Source organism: Lolium perenne, chromosome 6, assembly GCF_019359855.2.
Source record: "Lolium perenne isolate Kyuss_39 chromosome 6, Kyuss_2.0, whole genome shotgun sequence".
Classification (NCBI taxonomy): domain Eukaryota; kingdom Viridiplantae; phylum Streptophyta; class Magnoliopsida; order Poales; family Poaceae; genus Lolium; species Lolium perenne.
The window spans coordinates 7,384,259-7,390,320 of NC_067249.2; positions in this window are offsets into that span (position 1 = coordinate 7,384,259).

Genomic DNA, 6,062 nt, shown 5'->3' on the forward strand with positions numbered 1-6,062 from the left:
CCAACATGGCATCATACCGGTTTCACGTACAGCAAGTTGCCAGATTCTTTGAAGGCGGCAAGTTCCATCATGTACCTCAAGCAGAGAACAAAGCAGCCGACACTTTATCCAAGCTAGGCTCATCCCGGCAAGAAATTCCTCCCGGAATAGCTTTGGCGGATCTTCGAAAACCATCAATCAAACCAAGTCCTGAGTCAGAATCAATTTTCTTTCCGGAATCACATGTTGTTCCGATGGACATCGATCCAATAAACCCAGGGACTACTTCATCTAACCCGGGGACTTCACAGTCGAAACCGGAGGAAGTTATGTCGGTGGGCAGCATGGAGATTGATATGTCGGCTTTCGTTGTTCGAGAGGCACCATCTTGGGTGAAGCCGATCATGCAATTTTTAGTCAATGCCGAGCTACCGGGTGAAGAAGTTTTGGCCAGAAGAATCCAGAGAAGAGCAAAAGCTTACACTATCATCAACGGAGAGATGTACAAAAGAAGTGTCATAGGAGTGCTGCAATGCCATGTTGAACCGGGAGAAGGCAAGGAGATACTCCGGGAAATCCACCAAGGAGAGTGTGGGCATCATGCCTCATCAAGAGCCCTGGTGGCAAAGGCATTTCGGCATGGGTTCTATTGGCCCACTGCATTGGAAGATGCGGAAGACATGGTTCGGAAATGCAACGGATGTTAGAGGTACAGCAAACAGACTCATACTTCGGCTTCCGGTTTGAAGACAATCCCAATAACTTGGCCGTTCGTAGTATGGTGCCTGGATATGGTTGGACCTTTCAGACCGGCACGGGGAAACATGACTCACATCTTGGTCATGGTGGATAAGTTTACCAAGTGGGTTGAAGTTAAACCAATCCGGAAATGTGATGGGCACACAGCAGTCAAGTTCCTGAAGGACATTATCCTGAGATATGAATATCCACATAGCATCATTACTGATAATGGTACAAACTTTGCCGTGAGAGAATTTGCTCAGTTCTGTGAGGACAAGAATATCCGGCTTGACATTGCATCAGTCGCACATCCCCAGACCAATGGATAAGTGGAAAGGACAAACGCCCTGGTGCTATCCGGAATAAAACCACGGCTTATTGAGCCTCTTGAGAAAACTCCAGGATATTGGCTTGATGAGTTACCATCTATATTGTGGAGTTTAAGAACCACACCAAACCGGTCAACCGGATATACGCCATTTTTCATGGTATATGGAGCAGAAGCAGTTATTCCAACCGACATAATCCATGACTCACCACGAGTGCAACTATATACAAATGATGAGGTCAAAGAGGCACGAGAAAATGATGTCGATTTGCTCGAAGAAGAAAGAGAATTGCACTCGCCAGATCAGCTGTCTACCAGCAGAACCTCCAACGCTATCACAGCCGGAAGGTGAACCCCTGGGTATTCCGGGAAGGAGATTTGGTACTCCGGTTGGTGCAACGCACAGCAGGAGTGCATAAGCTATCACCCCCATGGGAGGGACCATTCATAGTGAGCAAATCTCTGCACAATGATGCTTATTATCTCATAGATGCACAGGAACCAAAGCAGAATGTAGCGGATAAGTCGGGTGTGGAAACCAAAAGCCCATGGAATGTAGCTCTACTTAGTCCTTTCTATTCCTGAAGACATAGTGTAAGGTGTTTCTGCACCCTTTCAATATTTTCTATGAATGAAATGCCGGCATCCCGAATGAAACTCGGGGACTGCCTTTACCGTATTGCATGTTGTATGTTTATCCTTTTGTCATGTAGGCTGGTTGGCTCGTTTCAAATTTTCTACTCCGGCTTAGTAGTGTGTTTAAACCAAAGGTTGATCTTCGACTTAGCTGCTGTCCGCAATCCGACTTCATGGCAAGCAAGAAAAACTGGAGGAACACGAACACATGAAAAACGACTAAGGAAATAAAAACTAGCTATCCGGTATAAAATCTAACTAACCCCGGCTATGCCGGTTTTTCATAAAATTTTCGGTTTACTCAAAAGTTTTGTTTCTAAGTTCAAAAATTGTATGCTTGGCAAAAGGTCTTTGGAACTCATATGTCGAACGCCTAAAATGGTAGACAGAGCCAAAGTCAAACAACTAAGCATGCATGCCATTGATCTCGGGGACTGAGCCCGGAGTATCTGATAGTTCAAAGTCTTAGAACGGCATAACTTAAGAGTAGCGCACAAACCAAAAGGACTTAACAGTATATTACAGAACCAGCCCGGCATTCCTGGCATTTAACGAATAAGTTTTTTGAGATGCATGCAGCAATCTTCAGGCAGAACCGACATCAGGATTGCCGGACGAGGAGCTTTCTGGGGCCTGGCTCGGGGAAGCCGGATCTTCAGGTATGGGGCCAACCGGCTTCGAAGGAGGATCTTCGACAAGAATGTCTTTGTCCACCGCCTCCTCGCTGTCGCCGGATTGGCTGCTCTCGGAGCCGCTTTCCTCGTCCCCGCTCTCTTCGTCTTCGACATCCGGCGGGGCCGGAATGAACTTGCTAACTGGAGCGTAGTGAGCGATCTGGTAGGCCCGCTTTTGGTGCTTCTCCTCGAGTGCCGGATCGGTCGTGGTAGGAGCACCACCCGGAGAGTGGCCAAGGCATCGAGATCAATGCCTTCGTACCAGGAGCAGACAAATTTGAGTGCGGTGTCTGCCCTGGAACGCTCAGATGAGCGCCGCCATTCAGTAAGCCGGGTGCCACTCTCCATGAGCCGGGAGGGGAGGATTTCAACACGGTCCGGGATCTTTTCTCCAGGCCAGAGGTTGGCAAAGGCGCGGATAGCAGCACCCGGCAAGTACTTCCCCAGTTTATCCATATAAGACACCCAGGCGGACAAAGCCGTCAGATGGTCTTCAGTGGTCCAGCCATCCGGGTTGGGAAGTGGATCATCCCTCCGGGCCTCAGTGATGGCCTCAATGGCTCGATCCTGAGATTTCGGAAAGGTTTCTGCAAAATGCAAGTAATCATTCCGGTATAAACGTAAGCCGGCATAAAAATAGGGAAAAAAAGGACAAAGAAATGATTGAGAAGCTTACTCCAGACTTGCTCGTCCAGATCCTTGATGATCTTGGCTTGGGTTTCCTTCACCTCCTCGAGAGCGTCATTACGTTTCTTCTCCAACTCACGAAGATCCTTCTCAGCCTGAAGTTCCTCCTGAAGCCAGCCCTGCACCTCCTTTATCTCGGAGTGAAGCTCATCCAGCTCTTTCCGGGTGTTGGCCACTTCGGACTTGCCGGCATCCGCGATCTGTTTAAGATCACGGGTGTGCTGCAGCTTCATCTCGATCGGCTCCTCCTTCAGGCGAGCAGTCTCCTCTCTTTGCTTTTACAGTTCAGCCTGATGCTGAGATGAGAGAGTATCCTTTTCACCTGAACCAAGATAAAAAGGGTGAGCGGATGAAAAATGAGAAGTGCAAACACAAAGCATAAAAGACAAACCTTGAAGGGCCGTCACCCGGTCGACAAGTTCCTTCAGCTGGGGGATTCCTTGGTTTCAGCTAATACAGATAGCAACATGGTTAGACAAGTAAAAGAATTCAAGACAAAGGTGGTAAAAAACAATCCGGTATGAGAAAGATACCGGCACAAAGGAAGATTGAGATGACAAACCAACCTTGGCTCTTTTGGTAAGCAACCTGCAGAGATTTATGAGCGTCGAAAAGCTCTCGGTGCTCCCAAAGCAGATCTTCAAAGAGCTTCTTCCGGGACGCCAACACCAGCTATGGAGGATTAAACTGGAATCAAATCTGTTGGATTAACATGGAATTTCTTTCGAGAAGATATGAGTTCGTTTTATCCGAGATTCCAAGTAAAGTTTCGAGTCAAGTGCTACTCACTTAACCCGAAACTCGGGGACTAGGTGGGGATATCTCGGAAAGCTTTAATTTAAGTCGGAATCTATTAAATATGAAGGTTCTATATGTTCTATATTGAAAGTTATATCGGAAAAAGGAATGCTTACCGTGACGTTCTTGTCGACGTCGAACAAGGCCATGTCGGTTTCGCGCATGGAGCGCTTAAGCCGCACAAGTTGCTAGGCCATGGCTTGAGGCCCACGAGGGTCCACAATGGGCTTTCCGTCCTTCCCCAGCCAGGAGGTAACCTCGCCCATGTCGGATGAGTTCCATTCGTCGACGTACTTCTCCAGGGAGCCCAAGCTCTGGTCGCTTCAGCTTCGCTCCATAATTTGGCCGGCATGCAGCGCCAGCGTATCACCAATGGAAGCCGCTGCTCTGCTGGTATGAAGAGTGATGGCCTTGGAGCAAGTTGGGGCCTCCTTGGTAGCCTGCAGGGCACTGGAGAGATCCTCAGAACTGACGGCAGGAGGTTTCCGAGATGATAGCTTCTTTTTCTTGCTGGCACTGGCTGGTACCGGAGGCTTGCCGGAAGCTGGAATAGCTTTTGCCGGAGGAGGTGAAGTAATCTTGGAATGTGACGGCGTCGGCTTGGACAATGGGATTACAGAAGAGCTTGCCGGCCATGGCGATGCCGGCGGAGGTGAAGCTGAAGCCGGCGTAGAAGATGCCGGTGGTGCTGTAGGAGAGCTGCTTTCTGGGGCCGACGGAACCGCGATGGGTTCCAACGGCCCGGCTTGGACGTTATCGGGGCCCATGTACCGGGCGCCGGAATCTTCAGTTCGTTCTGGGGGCGAAGTGAAATCGGCCCCACCACGGTGATCATCAGTATCAGGGGTCGTGTTCCCCTCACTTGTTTCGGGCCCCGCGGGGCCAAAACGGATCCCGCCGGCACCAAGTCCCGGCGAGGGGGCTTGATCCGCAGGACCCTTGCCTTTAGCAGGGCTGGGTATCTTTAGAGGTGGTTCTGGTGGTGTCGGTGCAGCAGTTGTCTTGGGTGCGGAAGGAGTTCTACCCGGAGCGCTCCGGTTAACCTCGAGCGTAGAACTAAGAACAGGAAAACAAAAGTTAGTATGGGGAAGAAAATCATACCGGAAAGATGTGAAGATGTAAATCGGAAAGAGCATGACTAAGCTATAACTGAAACGTAAAACCAGAATAAAATCTTACCCGGAGGATGTCGGGATAACCTTGGATCTCTTCCTATCTCCGGCTAGGCCTTGGCTTGCAACCTTTCGGCGTTTTGAAGCTGGAGCGACGCTGGGGCCAGAGTCCTGAGTAGTTGCTCTTTTGGAGGCGCGCGAGGTCTTCGGAATCACCGTCTTCTGGGCAGCCAATGGAACGGCATTCTCCACCACCTGAGTGTCCGGATCAGTTGAAGCCGGATCCACAGAATATGCGTAGGAGATGGGCACAAGGTCATATACCTCTAAAAGTATGCAGTCATCCTCATCACTGGTTGGCGTCCATCTCGTGCAATGGAGTGTTTTGCACGGAATCCGGATCCTCCTTGTCCCACTCGGTGCGGTTAGCGGTAAAGGCGGCAGGAACCTCGTGAACTTGGCGAGTGAAGTTCTGAAAAGGAGAAATCAAGCCGGTTAGAATGATATCGGTAAAGGTATGCCAGAAAAGGTATTCCGGAGTTTCACAAAGTCCTTACGTCTGGTGGCGGATTGGCCCGGGAGAATGGTTCCAAGTCCCACTCCCAGTCATCCGGCATCTTGGTCGTGGCGATGGCCTTGAGCTTGACGACGACGTCCGGCTTGGACAGCTCAAAGGTGGTGATCTGGGTAGGGTCCAAGGGACCGCTCATCTGGCATATCTTATGACACCGGCGCTGGAGTGGCAACACCCGGTGGGTAATAAATGTGCGCACGATATCATCAGCACTGGGCTCGTCATACTCCCGAAGCCCCGAGATGTAGTCGCAAATCCGGTTAGTCTCATGATAACTGTCCTTTGGATTGAACGATTAGTTGGCCTTGGAAGGGTCACCGGCCGCATAAGCCGACAAGTTGATTAAATCTGTCGTACCGGTATTCTTCACATAGAAGAACGCCTGCTGCCATTTCCGGCATGATTCCAATCCGACCATCTTAACGTGTGGGCTCTTCTGGTGGGGGACCACGATGCAAGCCCCACACTATACGATCGGTTTAGGTACCGGCACGGAAGGATCTTGGATCGAATTGATCCGGAGGGAATAAAGT